Here is an 18881-nt window from a genome sequence, read left to right as displayed (position 1 = left end):
GCCACTTCATGTAAACCACTGACAATTTCTAGAGCACTTTGGATAATATATTTTTGGATGGATAAATGAATTTGATTGTGATCAAATTTTGTGATTAAACCTAATGAGGGCAATAGATATTTCTTGAATAAAAGATGTGTCATTTGCGGCGCTCCCCAACTCTAAGGTCTTCACAAAGAGACAAACAGTTTTTCTATTCCTCCTCCTCTTCTTCATCTTCCTGGCAACTTAGTGGGACCGTTTGCGTCATTAAACGTTACTGTACACTTATACTCAGCACCATCCTTCTCACGCTTCTTCAGCAGGGCTGCCTTAGTGATGTAAGGCTGCTTTTCACTGTCACTTAAGTTATTCCACATCTCACCCAGCTTTTTTGCCACATCTCCAATAGAGACACCAGGATTTGTTGACTTAAAATTTGGGAAGAATTCTGAACAGAACAGGAAAAGTCCAGACAATGGCATGTTGGGGACATTAGGGTCCTTCTTTCCCTCTTTAGCAGGTCCATAATCCTTCGTTTCCTGATGACAGTGGACTTTATCTGCCTTTGCCATTTCATCAATTTAGACTTCTCTTTCCCAGACATTGTCCTCCACCTTTTAGAGCACTTCTTGAAAAATTCTGCAAAATTGCCAGGGACCGCTGGATTTTTCTTCTTGCGTTCTTCTCTGCATGTCTGCATAAAGAAGGCATAGGCAGAGATCCTGCCTTTTGGTTTCTTGGGGTCACCTTTAGCCATCTTGATTGTATTACTCACTAGTCTCCAAGATGAACACTTTAAAAAATATTTTCCTTTTCCCAATCTAAAATTTTATTTTTTTCACATTAGTGACTGGTTTATATTTGAATGGAATTCTAGGGAGAACAATGATAAAAGAACATATTAAATCATCATTCTTAAGTCTAACAGCTGGATATGAAAAGAGATGTGGATTGTATGTGTGTGTGTGTATCCTTTCTATCCATTTTAAGTCAATTTGATCACACTAATTATATTTGGTAGACTTTTCTCTTTGCAAGAACATATCATAATAATTATCTCATGTCACTTTATGGACAGATAACTTCAACCTAATGTTTATATTTTATTCATCTGAGAATAATAGGTGGATAATATATTTTTGGCTAGATAAATGGATTATTTCACTATAATATTCTTTATAACACTGAAGAATTGTCCAAGTATCATGTGGATGTTTAAAATAATTTAAAAATTAAATTGTTAAAATTATATTTACATTGATACGCAGGTTCATTATAATGTGTCTTCCTTGCTTTGTGAATACCTTTTTTTATTAATGCAAATTAAAATAAAATCACAGAAAAAGTCAAAATATTTGCTAAACTTTAAGGCATTTTATAAAACATGCAAAATTCCCAAGAGGGCTAGAATTTGAATTAAAGCAAAACAAATTATTAGTTAGTTCTGTTTAAAAACAAACATAAAATCAAGGATATTCATAGTTTCATAAACTTTAGAATAAGAACCTAAGACTATTCTGAGAGAAGACAATAATCCATTCTCTCATAATTTGTTAGAAAATTATAATAGATATTGCCCTCTGTATAGCCAGAGCAATTCAGTTCATCACATTTTTATTGAGTTACTAGTTAGTAAGGGATTGCGTTTTATTCAGCTCATAAGTGCTTATATTCATAAGAAGAGCCAATTCAAAAACTCAAATATCTCAGCTAAATCTATGAAGCCGGTATTACCCCAATACTAAAACCAGACAAAGACATCACAAGAAATAAAGATATCACTGTCTTTATGAAAAAAAATGCAAAAATCCTCAAAAAATTCCTAACACTGAATCCAGTAACATTAAAAGAATTACACATCATGACCAAGAGGGATTTATCCCAGGAATGCAAGATTTGTTTAAACTGTGAAAATTTCTTACTGTAGTGCATCATACACACATAAGTAGAATAAATGAGTACAACCACATGGATATCCCAAAAGATGAAGAAAAAGAACTTTACAAGCTCAATAGTCCCTCATGGTTAAAAAAGTGAAAGTAAAATATACTCAATAAACCAGGAAAAGAAGGGAACTTCATCAGGATAAAGGGCATCTATGAAACGTGTAACATAAATACTTGAAGGTCAAAGACTAGGTGCTTTCCCCTTAAATTCAATAACAACATATGTATGCCTGTTCTTTTCACTTCCTTTTAACATTTTATTGAAGGTTCTAGTTAGGGCAATTAGGAAGACAAAAAAAAAAAAGAAGAAGAAGAAAAGGAAAGAAACAAATGGCATTCAGATTTGACAAATAATCTATCTCTGTTTACAGGTGATCTGTGTTTGGGATTGCAAGTCCTAATATTTTCAGGTAGCAATTTTACTCAAAATAACCTACAGATTCAATCTGCACCTCCAAATAGTCAACAGCACAGAGATGTCTCATCCTTCAGCAAAGAACACAAACCTGGTTGTCATGAGGACTCACCAACAGCTGAGAGAGGCCCTGAGCAAGCAGAGTGCCATAGTGGGTGTTTGCATCTCTCAGGGGTCCTGTAAGAAGAATTCCTTTCCTAGACTTCTCCAGTTTCTCTTTGTGCACTTTCCTTTCCCAAGGGCGATACCTGCAGTGCCCAACTCAGAGACCTGTCTTTAGAGGCATTGCATTCCCCTTTCCCCTTTGTCCCAGGAAGACAGCCTGTATGTCCCTCTCTGAGCCCGTCGGTCTTGCTCTCCACCAGTGTGGTATTATTGCAGGCCTGTTCAGTGGTGTGCTGAAAGGTTTTTGCAGAACATGAGCTCTGGACTCAGACTCCCTGATTTTGAACTCTTGTTCTGCTACTTCCTTGCTAAATTATTTTGCTTCTCTGTACCTAATTTCCACAAACACCTAAAAAGAATAATAATTGTACCTACCCTGTAGTATTATTATACTGATTTAATACATGCAAAATATGTAGTATATTTTTTGGTACATGGTAAGTGTTCATTTAATCTTAGCTGTTAATGTTATATGTCTGCTCACAGTTGATCTGTTTCTTGTATATAGATTGTACTTTAATTGTGAAATATGGCTAGATTGATGTGTTTAGAGAAAGTTTTGAAACCATAAACTAGAAGGGTCAGTCCAAACTATTATACTAGTCCCTCTGCTCAAAATTAATTATACATACCCATGAAGACTGTCTGGTCCCAACACCAACTACAAAATGCAGAAGGGAGATGAGGGCATAAAGTGTTATGTCTATTGATGTGCTTGCTTGAGGATGGTTTACAGAAAATTAATCAAAGTTGGTGAAGTAATTCTTTTTCTAGACATCAGCATTTTGTTCCGTTAGCTTCTTGAGGGAGGTACAAACATGGCTAATGCTGTATTCTAATTAATTGCTCTGAGCACAAACACTAATTACAAAGAGATAGAGTTTAATACTAGCTACACATGGGGTGTTAAGCAGCCAGCTAGTTTTGAAAAGAAAAAAAAAAAATAAGGAACTCATTTCTGTGAAAGGAAGTGAAAGAATGAAAGTGATTGGATTTAAGCTAGGAAAATCAATCAGGATAAAACATACCTTTGTTTCCTTGCCTTTTTGATTGTATTGCTGTGTGATTCATGCATCTCATCTTTGCAGGGATATTAGAATTGTGACAAACTTCTAGCTGAATATTTTGCTCAGTGAATGAAGGTCAAGGGTATTATTTAAGCTCACTGCAGAATACCTATTTTGCTAAAGGTTTTATCTACAATCTGTGGATTTTAACACCCACCCTGGACTGATTTTAAAATAGAGACCTTTCAAATCTGGTCAAGATGTAAGTTCCTCACCCTTAAAATTTGGTTTAATTTTTAATTTAAACACAGTCAAACACCTAACAGGTGTTTATCATGATTTCTTATCCATAGAGTACTCAATAAATATTTGCAAATGAATGAATAAATATATGAGACTAAGTAGGCGTGTATGCTTCAGTTTACACTGATGTTGAGGAAAACAAAATATACATTCTATGAAGGGCAGAAGGAAGATTTCACATATTAATGAAAGTGTACATAATTTGCTTCACGAATGAATAAAAAGGCAATGAGTTACCTTTGGAAATTTTCCAGAAAGATGACTGATCATCTATATATTTCTACCAATATCTCTTCCTTTTGACTAAAGTTTTATATTTCAGTTAATACCCCATATGGCTACTTAAAATAACACTGCTCTTGGTGATGATAAATATAATGCATAAATACATTGCAGGTGTAATTACCTTTAAATGAAAAGACTGACCAGATTCATTCCACATGCCAAGGGGCTGAAGATATTTTTTCTGTAAGTGAGAAGACTGACAGATTGGCTTTGCTAGAGGAAGGGTGGTGTGATACCTTCAGTGTGGTTCTGGATGGGCACACTTAGGGTGAACAGTGAGAAGGGATGTAGCAGCTGTAGAATAGTAAAAGCGCACTGAGATTCTGAATATGGGGTAAAATGTAATAGGGTGAATGGCCCAAAAAAGAGTATACTTTTTTTCTGTCTCTCTAAAACATCCCCCACTCTTTTTTGCAATTAAAACCTACATCCCTGCCTCAGTCCAGTGGATAGGAAGGGAAGGGGAGAGTCCTTTGCTCTTCATGCCACAGGAGATGGCTCAAAGGAATTGTGCCAATGGAGGTCACAGATTATCTTAACCCAGTGGTTCTCAATCTTCCTAATGCCACGGAAGTTGATACACTTCCTATGGGTGGTGACACACAGGTTGAGAACCGCTGGTCTTAATCCAAGGTGGAATAAATCAGACCTTCAACTATAGCTAAATAGCAGCGGACTGAAGCTGAAAACTTCCTCTTTAAAATCTTTGTATTTCTGCTAAGAGGCAGAGTATTGGCCCATGAAGATGGGAGTCTGACAACCTCCTCATTTGCTGGCAAATTAATAAATTCTCTTTCCTTCTCCTGAAACCACTTGTCTTCATTCTTCTAATGCTGCCTCTGACACAAATGCCAAACTTTTGGTAGCAAAAGGGGCCAACTATGAATCGGAGATTAGAAAGGCAAGATATTTCATACTTCTTAAAGGGCTAGCTGAGACAGACTCTGTCTTTTGAGTACCATAAATATATGTCTTTTTTTTTTTAACTATTTAACCTTCTGACCATTAGTGAAAGATGATTATAGAGCATTAGCATCAAATAAGTCCCTAAAAAAATTGTCTACACTAATCACCTCATTTTATAGCCACAAGTAAGTCACTTGGATTGAATCATACACAAGTAATTGGTGACGAGAGCCAACAGCTGCCAGTCTTTCTCAGTGAATCCACATATCCAAGTTACAATTCCTCTGCTTGCTTTTTTTCCTCAAATTTCACAAGTATGAAAATTGAGAATTTCCAAGCTGGAGTGTAAATCTAAAGTTGAACGACTTTGTGGCCCAGTCTCAGCACAGATGGCTACTCTAAACACACAAGTCTAAGAACCAGAAGGAAATGAAGAACAATTGTATTTTGCAATTACACAGAAAAAGATATTTGTAACATTCAGCCAACCTTCCTAAAAATATTTTTTGGATGTCTCACTCATAATGGTATATCTTTTGCTTCAGTCTCTCTCTTCCACTTTTTCTAATTTCCCAAGTTTAACTATCTCAGTTTCTCAGTTTTCATAGACTTACATCTTTAAAGGAGAAAAAAACCTCTTTTTGTCTTCTAAAAATCAATTGTAGCACCCAAGTTTCTTTTAGTTCTTCTCCTCACCTCTTTCCTTTCCTACACAGACAATAAAACTCAGTGACTGCAAGGACAACAGTCAGCTAGGAAGAGGAAGAGTCTGTGGATCCTCTAATGTTACATTATAACCAGCAGTATTTATGGCAGAAATGTAAGGATAATTTACAAAATTCAAAATATATCATATGCCATAAAAGCATATGATGTAAATCAGCACTTAGGTTCAATTTAAAAGTAAAATCCCCTTGAAAAACTTAAACATGAACTTTCTGACTTATCAAGGGTATTTATGAAAATATATAGACTATCTACAGAAAACATGAACCTTAGAAACATATCCTTAAAGTTAGTAACAAGGCAAAGATTTTATTATCTCCATTGCCCTTGGGTGCTATAATTGATAGCATAATAGAGGGTGTCCCAAAAGTCACCCCTGCAGGCACCACACACAGGGAAAATTGGAAATTTTAGCTAAACATACCTTTATTTATAAAATATTCATTACAAAATTTTGCAAAGTATTTATAAAATACTGTCTGTACTTACCACCTCTTTGTAAAAATTTGTAATGAATATTCTTTAAGTAAAGATTCATGTAGCTGTAATTTCCCATTTTCCCTATGTATGGTGTTTTAGGGGTAACTTTTGGGATACCATCTAATTGAAGGTTCTGACAAATATGATGAAACCCCGAGTAAAATGACAAATAGTGTAAGTACATGTAAGAGATGAAACTGTTGCAATTTACATATATTTTGATCCTTTATACAGAAAACTCAAGAAAATCTATAGGCTATTCTATTAGACACTTTAGATAAAAAGGCTATTAGATAACAAGGTAACATAAACAAATCAGTATACTGGCAATTACTGAGTAGCAAATGTACTTGAAAGAGGATAGCATTTACAAAAATAAAAGTGTAAAGTATATTGAATTTAACTAATAAAAATGTGAGAGAAGTTTTATGGAGAAAATTATAAAATGTTATTGTAGAACATTAAAGAGCTGAAACAATGGAGAAACACATGAGATTTGTAGAAATGACTGTCAAACAAAAATTATAGGAGAAGGCTGTTGTTTTGGACCAAACTCTTGCACAAGGCCCCAACAATGCAGACTAAAAATGAAAAAAAAAAAAAAAAAAAAAATTACCCATGCTAAAGTTCCAAAGTAAAAGCAAGTTGTTATCGGACCATTCTATTGATGGAAATAGAGAGAGAGAGCCTAATAACTAGATCAGTTTATTTTCTATTATTCTATCATCCTGTCCCTACCTTACATGGAAAGTAACTTTGAAATGACCAATCCACTTTTTGTCCTTTGTTTCTGCTTTCTTTGGCTCCCCCAAACCAATCTCTTTTTGTTTGACTCATTGGGACACCTATTTTATTTCATGATGAATGGTTACCCTGTTCTAGAATTATAAGAAAGCCACTGAAATCTTTAAACCTACATTTCAGGCTCAGCGCCTGTGGCTCAAGAGGCTAAGGCGCCAGCCACATACACCTGAGCTGGCAGGTTCGGATCCAGCCTGGGTTGGCCAAACAGCAATGACAGCTGCAACCAAAAAACAGCCGGATATTGTGGCCAGCGCCTATAGTCCCAGCTACTTGAAAGGCGGAAGCAGGAGACTGAGCCCAGGAGTTGGAGTTGGAGGTGGAGGTTGCTGTGAGCTTTGATGCCATAGCACTCTACCCAGGGGTGACAGCTTGAGGCTCTGTCTCAAAAAAAAAAAAAAAAATCCTTTTACACCAGGCACCTGTAGCTCAACCAGCTAAGGCGCCAGCCACATACACCTGAGCTGACGGGTTTGGCCAGCCAAACAACGAGGGCTGCAACCAAAAAATAGCCAGGTGTTGTAGCAGGTGCCTGTAGTCCCAGCTACTTGAGAGGTGGAGGCAGGAGAATCGCTTGAGCCCAGGAGTTGGAGGTTACTGTGAGCTGTGATGCCATGGCATTCTACCCAGGTGACAGCTTGAGGCTTTGTCTCAAACAAACAAACAAAAACTTATATTTTGGTCTTGGTCATGAGAATTATCAACCTAAAATAATCAAAAGTCTTAGAATCTACTTTGAAGAGAGTTTATTCAAAAGCAAAGTTTGAACATGAGCCACTCAAGAGGCACAGACTCTAAAGAATGGAAGTCAGTCTTCCAACATGTACAAGTTTGGAATTACTCTTTTTTTTTTTTTTTTTTTTCTTGAAACAGTCTCACTTAATGCCCCGGGTAGAGTGCTATAGTGAGCTCAAACTCCTGGGCTCAGGCAATCCCCTTGCCTCAGCCTCTCAAGTAGCTAGGATACATGCACCCACAACTACACCTGGCTAGTTTTTTTTCATTTTTAGTAGAGACTGTGTCTTCCTTTTGCTCAGACTGGTCTTTATCTCCTGAGCTCAGAAGATCTACCTGCCTCAGCCTTCCAGAGTTCTGGGATTATAACCATGAGCCACTGCCCCTGGCTTTGAATTACTTTTATATTTTTTGTTTTTTATTTCAGGTTAATGTGATGGTACAAACAAATAGGTCACAATGTATACGTCTGTTTAGTAGAGTCTTTCTTGTAGTTGTGTCCCACACCCAATCGGTGTGCTACATATCCTTACATTGTGCCCATTTAAGTGGGAGCATACCAAACCCCCATCCTCCTGCCATGTCCCCCCTCCCTCATTACTCTGTCTCAGCTTGAATTGAATTGAATTTTTCTCTTATGTGGGTGCATATTAGATCATCTACTGGCTTCATATTAGTATTGAGTGCATTCAATACTTGATTTTCTATTCTTGTGATACTTTACTAAGAAGAATGCGCTTTACCAAGAAGAATGTGATTTAATTAAACTAAAAAGCTTCTGCACAGCTAAGGACACAACAATTGGTGCAAACAGAGACTCTTTAGAATGGGAAAAAACTACTTGCATGATAATAATCTGAAAAAGGGTTGATAACTAGAATCTACAGAGAACTCAAATTAATAATTTAAAAAAGAGCTAACAGTCCCATCTACAAGTGAGCAAGAACATGAATAGAACCTTCTCTGTGGAAGACAGACAAATGCTAACAAAGATTAAAAAAAAAAAAAACTCATTGTCCCTAATCATTAGAGATATGCAAATCAAAACCATCCTGAGATATCACCTAACCCCAGTGAAAATAGCCCACATTACAAAGTCCCGAAGCTGTAGATGCTGGTGTGGATGTGGAGAGAAGGGAAGACTTTTACACTGTTGGTGGGAGGGCAAACTAATACAGCCTATTTGGAAAGAAGTATGGAGAATCCTCAAAGAACTCAAACTAGACCTCCCATTTGATCTCCCAACCCAGTTACTAGGCGTTTAACCAGAAGGAACAAAAGACATATTATCATAAGGACTTTTGTACCAAATTGTTTATTATGGCTCAATTTACAATTGCCAAGATGTGGAAACAACCTAAATGCCCACCAACCTATAGGTATACCATGGGATGCAGCCATAAAAAAAGATGGAGACTTTACATCTTTTGTATTAACCTGGATGGACCTGGAATTATTCTTAAGGCAAAGGGTAGGAAAGCATAACAGAATTTTGACATCATTCTATGTAAGGCTTAATAATTATGATGATTTCATTAATAAAGTGGTCTTTCTCCACATTAAAGATGTAACAGTCACAGGGTCTTGGGTGCTTTCTAGTCTGAGTTAAGTAAAGGACAGTGAAGAATACAGTTAATCTATAACAATGGTCAATGATTAGAAGAGGTAGATAGTCTGGTCTCTGGTGTCTCCTAGTTGTTTACAGCACAAAAACATAAAGAGAGTTAATCTATAATGTAAGGAGAATTGCAAATATGTTAGTGACTCAATTTCCAAAGCTTAATTTCCCCCTTGGCATAATAAATTTAGAGGGTCCTGAAATTTCATTTTTCTTCACTGGATTTAATATTGAAAATCTCTCAATTTCCCCCAAGTTAATCTAAATGTATAATGAAACTTTAATTGAAACTAAAGGGAGCAGGAAGGTGAAATTAGACAATATGGTTATAAAACACACATTAAAAAAAGAAATGTTTGAAGAAAAAGAAAGAAAAATTCTCAAAAATATCAATGTTGTGATATGCTAAAACATATTACAAATCCAAGGTAAGAAAAATAGTGTAGATATGAGTCACAGAGAGACCCAAGAGAACAGTCTGGGGAATCTAGAAATTTAACTATATTATAAAAGTCCCTGTTTGATAACAGGAGCAACATAAAACAGTAGGAAGTGAATTATTTGATACATGGTATCCAGAAACTTACTTATGATATGAAGAAAAGTAAAATTAAATTACATGCAATATTGTAAACAAAAAAATCTCCAATGAGATTAAAAATAAAAACATTAAAGAAAAAATTAGAAAATCATTTGAAAGAAATATAGAATGGAAAAGGAAAATAATATCTGAAATAAAACATCAAAAATAAGAACCATAAAAGGACTTATCTTAGAATTTCTTGAATAAAACATCAAAACCAAGAACTACCAAAGGAAATATGGTTAAAGTCAGATAAAATCATATTCTGATGAGAATATTGGGAAAACAGGAACTATAAGCTAGTACAGTTATTCTACAGTTATTTGGAAGTATTTAATAAAATTAAATATGCACATATGCAATATTAGATATGCAGGAACCTGGAAAATTTCCTACATGGGTACATAAAAATATGCATAAGTATGGCAAGAATATTTCTCCCAGCATTGTTTGCAATAGCTAAAATTTGAAAAAGCCTGTGTCAACCAAAAATGTGTTATCTTTGAAAGATTGAAGTTATTCAATAATGAGTCTTATTCATCAGCTAAAATAAGTTTTAATGTTATTGTTAATTGACAAAAATTGTGCATATTTATGGTGTACAACATGATGTTTTGCTATATATGTATGATGTAGAATGGCTAAAGCAAGCTAATTAAGGTATGCATCACCTCATACTTATTTTTTTGTGGTGAAAACACTTAAAGTCTACTAAGTAATGTTTAAGTATGCAATATATTGTTCTTAACTGCAGTTACCATGATATATGACAGATCTCTAGAAATTATTTCTCCTGTGTAACTGAAATTTTTTATCTTTTGACCAACATCTTTCCAATTCTTCTACTCCCTAGTGCCAAGGTACCATTCTACTTTTTCCTTTAATTAATTTCCTTAATTAATTTATTTATTTTTTAGATTCCACATTTAAGTGAGATTACAAGGTATTTACCTTTCTGTGCCTGGCTATTTTATTTAACATAATGTTCTGTGGGTTAATCTGTGTTGTCCAATGGACAAGAATTACTTTTTTCAGGCTGAATAGTCTTACAAAGAAATGTTCTAAATTTCTATTAATCTACAGATTGATTTATATTGACTTATATTGTAGGTGGCTAGATATCAACATGGATAGATTTTAAAATTTCAGTTTAATATAAGGATGATTAGGTTATATTGTTTGTGTTTCATGGATAGATTTTGGAAAAAGTCTTAGGTTAAGCAAGTCAGAATTTATTGTATAAAACAGTATCAATAATGTAAATTAACAGTGAGTGCCTATGGGTGTAGAACTTAGAAAGCAAAAAGAGGGAAAAATATAATAAAACACCGAAGAGAGACTATGCACAGACATTGTCATAAATTCGAGGATTTGGATCAAACTGATACCTGGGTACCTGCAGTTTTATGTGTGTATATATTTTTTATAAGTAATGTAAGTATTTTTAAACTTGTTTTCCAATTAAATACTCTTTTAAGGTTTTGTTTTAGAATGATATACATTTTCTTCCCTTAAGCTCTGTAACTAGTAGCCTGAAATACTTTATTCTGGATTTGTTCCAACCAAGTCTTTCTGCTTACTAGTATGCCCACGCTCACAGATTTTGTACCAAACTCTGCTGTAGTCTTTCCTGTAATCTTTACTTGTCATATTCAAACTAGATGGTACTTGTCTGCAAAGATGGAGATCTCATTGAGAATTTTTCTCTATAATTCATTTACAGGGATAGCATTCGATGGAACCCACAAGTCATTTCTGAGTGCCTGGGCCTTTTATGAACCCATGTACGCCACTGAAGAGTCTACATGTCTCCCTTATAACCAAAAACTCTAACAGTGTCTAACTTTGTTTTCTTTTTTATTATTTTTATTAAATCATAAACACATAGATCATGTATACATTAATGAATTAATGGGGTACAATGTGATGATTTCATATAGATTTAGGAATACTTACATCACACTGGTTAATATTGTTTATTTAGTTATTGGGTTAAGACATTTATACTCTATACTAATAGATCTGACATGTACCCTTGTATTATGCACCATTGGTGTGATCCCACCATTCACCCTCCCTCGATCTGGTCTCCTCCCTCCTTTCCATACCCCCTCTTCCCTCCTTCATCTTGGGCCATAGTTGTGATCTATTCTTCATATGAAAGTGTGAGTGATTGTAAATTGGTTTCATAATAGTACTGAGTACATGGGGTATTTTTCCTTCCATTCTTGAGATACTTTACTAAGAAGGATATGTTCCAGCTCCATCCATGTAAATGTAAAAGAGGCAAAGTCTCCATCTTTTTTTAAGGATGCATAATATTTCATGGTATAAATATATGCCCCAATTTATTAATCAATTTATTAATCCATTCATGGGTTGATGGGCACTTGGACTTCTTCCATGACTTGGCTATTATGAATTGAGATGCAATGAATAATCTGGTGCAAATATCTTTGTTATAAAGTGATTTTTGGTCTTTTGGATATACATCTAGTAGAGAAATTGCAGGCTCAAATGGCAGGTCTACTTTTAGATCCCTGAGTATTCTCCATATTTCTTTCCAAAAGGAACGTATTAGCTTGCACTCCCACCAGCAGTGTAGAAGTGTTCCCTTTTCTCCACATCCATGCCAACATCTGTAGTTGTGGGATTTTGTTATGTGAGCCAGTCTTCTGGGAGTTAGATGAAGTCTCAAAGTGGTTTTTGATTTGCATTTCTCTGATAATTAAAGATGATGAGCATTTTTTATGTGTCAGTAGGCCATGTGCCTGTCTTCTTCAGAGAAGCTTCTATTCAAGTCCCTGCCCACAATGAAATGGGATTACTTGTTCTTTTCTTATTAATAAGTTTGAATTCTCTGTGGATTCTGATTATCAAACCTTTATCAGAAGCATAACCTGCAAATATCCTCTCACATTCTGAGGGCTGTCTGCTTCCTTTACTTACTGTGTCTTGGCTGTGCAGAAGCTTTTTAGTTTGATCAGATCAAACTAAAAGTAATGTATTTTTGGTGTTGCTTCAATTGTCCAGAGGGGTCTTCCTCATAAAGTATTCTCCCAGACCAATTTCTTCAAGTGTTTCTCCTGCACTCTCTCTAAGAATCTTTATAGTTTCATATCTTAAGTTTAAATCTTTTATCCAGCAAGAGTCAATTTTTGTTAATGGTGAAAGGTGCGGGTCCAGTTTCAGTCTTCTACAAGTCACCAGCCAATTCTCCCAGCACCATTCGTTAAATAGGGAATCTTTCCCCAAATTTATATTATTGATAGGCTCATCAAAGATCAAATGATGATAAGTGTTTGGGTTCATCTCTTGGTTTTCAATTCTGCTCCATATATCTACCTCTCTATCTTTGTGCCAATACCATGTTGTTTTGATCACTATAGATTTATAGTATAGTTTGAAGTCTGGTAGTGAGATTCCTCCTGATTTGTTTTTATTTCTGAGTAATGTCTTGGCTATTCGAGGTTTTTTTTTTTTTTTTTTTTTTTTTCTGGTTCCACATAAAATAAAGTACTATTTTTTCCAGATCTTTAAAGTATGACAGTGGTGGTTTAATAGGGAGTGCATGAAATTTGTATATTGCTTTGGGTAATATGGACATTTTAACAGTGTTGATTCTTCCCAGTCATGAGCATGGTATGTTTTTCCATTTGTTAACATCTTCAGCTATTTCTTTTCTCAGAGTTTCATAATTCTCTTTATAGAGATCTTTCACATCCTTTGTTAGGTAAATTCCCAAATATTTCATCTTCTTTGGCACTACTATAAAAGGAATATAGTCCTTGACTGTTTTTCAGCTTGACTGTTATTGGTATATCTAAAAGCTACTGATTCGTGAGTACTGATTTTGTATCCTGAGACACTACTGTATTCTTTGATCACTTCTAGGAGTTTTGTAGTTGAGTCCCTGGGGTTTTCCAGGTATAAAATCATATCATCTGTGAAGAGTGAAAATTTGATCTCTTCTGACCCTATTTGTATGCCCTTGATGACCTTCTCTTGCCTGATTGCGATGCCTAAGACTTACATTACAATGTTAAAAAGCAGTGGAGACAATGCGCAACCTTGCCTGGGTCCTGATCTGAGTGAAAATGTTTTCAATTTTAATCCATTCAATATGATATTGGCTGTGGGTTTGCTGTAGATGGCCTCTATCAGTTTAAGAAAAGTCCCTTCTATACCTATTTTCTTAAGTGTTCTGATCATGAAAGGATGCTGGATATTGTCAAAAGCTTTTTCTGCATCTATTGAGAGGATCATATGGTCTTTGTTTTTTAATTTGTTTATGTGATGAATTATATTTATAAATTTATGAATATTGAACCAACCTTGAGACCCTGGGATAAAACCACTTGGTCATGGTGTATAATCATTTGCTGTGTTGCTAGATTCTCTTTGCTAGGATCTTAGTGAATATTTTTGCATCTATGTTTATTAAAGATATTGGTCTATAGTTTTCTTTTCTTGTTGGGTCTTTTCCTGGTTTGGGGATCAGGGTGATATTTGCTTCATAAAATGTGTTGGGAAGTATTCCTTCTTTTTCGATGTTTTGGAAAAAGTTAAGTAATATAGGGACTAGTTCCTCTTTAAAGGTTTGGTAGAATTCTGATGTGAAGCCATCTGGTTCTGGACTCTTCTTTTTTGGGAGATTTCGTATAGTTGATTCTATTTCAGTACTTAATATAGGTCTGTTCAGCAACTGGAAAAGGAAGAACATTCCAACCCTAAACCCAGCAGAAGAAAAGAAATAACTAAAATTAATTAAAGCAGAATTAAATTAAATCAAAAACAAAAGAATTATTCAAAGGATCAATGAATCAAAAATTTGGTTTTCTGAAAAATTCAACAAAATTGATAAACCTTAGGCCAACCTAACCAAAAATAGAAAATTAAAGTCCATAATATCATCAATCAGAAATGGCAAAGGTGAAATAACAACAGAACCGCAGAAATTCAAAAAATCCTTAATGAATACTACAAAAAACTTTGTTCTTAGAAATATGAAAATCTGAAAGAAATTGACCAATTCTTGGAAGAAATTGCCAACTTCCTAGACTTAATCAGAAAGAACTGTAAATGCTGAACGGACCTATATCAAGTACTGAAATAGAATCAACCATACGAAATCTCTCCAGAAAGAAGAGTCTGGGACCAGATGGCTTCACATCAGAATTCTACCAAACCTTTAAAGAGGAACTAGTACCTATATTACTTAACTTTTCCAAAACATCTAACTTTGGTTAACTCAAAGTTGGTTCCCAATTTGGCTTTGTTCGATCTCTGATCTTTTTAACCTCAAAAGTTATTCATTGAGTTCTTATTATGTGCCATTGCTTTAAAAGAAAAAGAACCATTGAGAGAGATGTTTTCCCTCTTTCTATTGGGTATGTTTAGTCCTTTGGTTTATGAGTCTGCAAACAAGGCATACATGGCCACCTGGGATACCCTATTTGACTGAAAAGTTACTTATCTAGGAGGCAACAGCTTGCCTCACCTGGTGAGCCTTGGAAATTCAATATTTTAATGTATGTGGAAATTTAATAGAAATCTAATGTATGTTTCTGTGATTCCACCAAATTTAAAACATTAAGATATTGTTGTGGGATGGCTGTGCCAGTTTCTTTGCTCCTTCTCTTGGAGTAACATCTATTATGAACAAATGAATGTAAAGAATTCTTATAATTTTATGATGCATTGGTATTCATTTTGAATATAAGTTTAACTTTCTCATATTAGAAGCAAAGCTTAGTCACTTTTCACACTGTTTCTAGTTCTTCACCTCTTCCCAGTTTCTCACTGTGATCCATCCAGATAATGGTCTCATACAACCACCACCTGCTGACCACTTCCTTATAGGGCAATTACATGCAACCTACTTGACTTGCTCTACTGATCCCCACTACATAGATATGCCACGGTGACTACTTCTCAGTCAGAGCATATTCAACGGAACTCATAGCTATTGTTGTAAACCCACCAGTTAGAATGCCCTGAGGGAAACCAGCTGGGTTAATGCTCTGGATCCTAATAAAGGCTTTGGCCCATGGGTCTCTCTTTCTTTCTTTGTTCACCCACTGGTTGAACATGTGTGTCCCAGACACTCCCCTCCCTGCAGTCCTGTGAGGCATGCTGCCCTCTTTTCTGTGGGATCTGTAAGTAATAAAAGTGCATCTGCTATTTTGTGTGTCTTTTTGAGTTAACTCCTCTGGGTCTCACCTGACTGACATGCCTAGAGCAAACTTCTTTTCTCATCAGGCTCTCCTAGAGAACGGCAGTCTTGGTAGACATAAACTGACATAAACTGAACATAACTCAGATGAGAGCCATAAGAGCATCTGTCATTAGAAATATGACAGGGACACCTGGTCATGGAATAGACACTTAGGCATTAGACTGTCCTCCAGGATGAAGAAATGTCCTATGAAAGGCATGTTGTAAATATCCATAACCCCCTACCCTAAAGTCTCCTCAGGGAAGGGCTAAAATGGTAATAATTCTACTAGGAGAGACTTCAAGACAAAATTAGTAATAATTTATATTTCTAAAACGGTGAAGTAACCTGGGGGTGGGGAAAGCTGGAGAGCTTGTCCCCAGTGTCTATGTGATAGCACTATGTGGTGCTTTTTGTCCTCAAGCTCTCACTACAAGACACAGCCTGGATCAGGCCCTCCAGTCATCATCACACCATGCTGTTGGGGGGAAGACCTTGAAAAGGAGATGATATAAGGTTGATTTTTCCAAGCTGGCTTTTCAAACTGTGTTCTTGGACTATAAACTGAAAATAATAATAAAATATCGTACATAGTCAAAAATAATTACAACAAAGTACCTGTGAATTTTGTCAGAGTCATTTGGTCCTAGAGACAGATCTCAAAACTGATTCGCTAATTATGTTTTCATAGGCAAGTTGGTTAGCTTCTTTTTATGTTTTCTTCTATCTGCAAAGCAAGGATAATTGAAAAGTGACTATGTTATGTGTGGTTGTGAAACTGAAATTAGACAGCTCAAGTAAATCTGTTAACAGAGGTCTTGACACATAATTATAGCTCGATAAATGTTGGCAAAATTATTGTTATGGTTGTTGAGAAATTTGAAATGATAGCTATTTTTGCAAATCACCAAGCTTTATGCCCAGCCCTGAATAGACACTCAATTAATATTAGTTCCCTTCTTTTCACAGCATCCAGAAAATGAAGATCGCATTTGCATAGTACTTGAAAGGGTACTTTCTCAAAAAACAGTCTTGTCCTAAGGAATTATGTACTCACATTTGTTGGATTTTCTAGACAGTGCTCTCATGAAGATACCTCAATCTTTATTGAGAATACAGCTAATATTTCCTACTCAGAAAAAAAGAACCCAAATGCTCTAAGGAAAGGACTAAAGGAATACGATAAAACATCAGAATTGTCCTTTGCACCTCCCACATTTCTTACAGGTACTCTTCAGTCGATTGACAGAGGAAAAAGGCATGAGTAATTATGTTTTGTAAGAGCAGAGCTAGTCTCATTTGACCTTAAACACTGAGACAAGACTCTGCCAAAGAAGGGAGCCAAGTTACTGCCTAGCATTGCCCAGGAGCAAATGAATAGGAGGTGCCTGAGCCAGAGATGCAGGACAGAGATGGATGAGAAATTTGAGACATGGATACTGTCATCATGACTTTCTGAGATGTGAGTTAGAGTTTACACTCACTTAGTCTTTTCAAACAAATTCCATCTTTAAGTAAAATGTTCTTGTTTAATGAGAAACTCCAGATCTCACAGCTTTGACTTCCTAGGGAGCCAAGTGAGGGATGACTCCAGTAGTCTCCTATTGGGACAGGCATCACATTCTGACTCTACTCAAGAGGAGATTAGGAAAATGAAAGGCAAGCAGTGGAGGAATGCTTTATATGTCAAATGGAGAGCAGAGAGAAAAACAGTCTGTAGGTGTTGGAATGCAGTCCAAAGACATTGGAAGGGAAAATGGGGACATGCAGCATTTGGTCCTTTCTGGGATTCCTATAATCCATTCCAAGTCCCTCTTGCCCATGAACCATGGCTTGGGTCACATGTAATTATTGTATTATTGAGGGCAGAGCCCTCAAGCACAAAAGCTCTACTTATGTTTTGTAAGTGAACAGAGCTGGTCTAGTTTGACCTTAAACACTGAAAAGAGTAAATAGCCTCTCCTAAAGAAAGGAGAAAAAAGGAGCCAAGCTTCTGCCCAGCCTTGACCAGGAGAAAATGAATAAAAGGAGCCTGAGCCAGAGACGGAGAACAGAGGGGTATAGGTGCTGTACTGTGTAAGTTCCCTTCTTTTCACAGCATCCAGAAATGTAGATCTACTTTGCTTAGAGCTCTAGTCATTGGCCAGTCAAGAGTCAGCATGGCCTTGGACATCTATTCTTTCATTCATTTAAACAGCATCAATGTCATACACCCAGAATATACTGGGGTTAGCAAATATAATGGTGACTGTATCTCTGTCCTTATAGCATAGAAGGCGTATAAGGAATTAGATAATCTTGTAAGACACAGTAAGGGAGGTACAAAAGTAGGGATATGTCAAAGGTTTACTGCAACACAGAGCAGGGGCCTCACTAGAGTTTAGACCAATGGTTCTCAACCTTCCTAATGCTGCGGCCCTTTAATACAGATCCTATGGGTCATGACCCACAGGTTGAGAACCACTGGTTTAGACAGAAGAGAGGAAGGGAAAGTAATTGCAAGAAGGCAACTGGCAACCTTTAATGTTTTTAGCTAAGACTGAATTCAAATGACGATGATTAGGGAGCATAAAATGACATTTCAGAAAGAGAGACAAACCAGTCACAGAGTTCAGAAAAAGTGTTGCGCAAGAAGTGGTATTGCCAAAGGGACAGAGAGGAGCCACAGAAGAACAACATGGACTTCGTGTAAAGGGTATGAGGAATAGTCAG

At 35.9% G+C, this 18881-nt stretch overlaps 1 pseudogene; it reads right to left on the bottom strand.

The window, feature by feature from the left end:
• Positions 1 to 212: 212 nt before the first annotated feature.
• Positions 213 to 739, bottom strand: LOC128584335 (high mobility group protein B3-like; annotated as a pseudogene).
• Between the last annotated feature and the right edge of the window lie 18142 nt (positions 740 to 18881).

This window comes from Nycticebus coucang, chromosome 4, assembly GCF_027406575.1.
Source record: "Nycticebus coucang isolate mNycCou1 chromosome 4, mNycCou1.pri, whole genome shotgun sequence".
In the NCBI taxonomy this organism is placed as follows: Eukaryota; Metazoa; Chordata; class Mammalia; order Primates; family Lorisidae; genus Nycticebus; species Nycticebus coucang.
The sequence above is the reverse complement of the archived record's forward strand: the minus strand, read 5'-3'. Positions and strand labels throughout refer to the sequence as shown.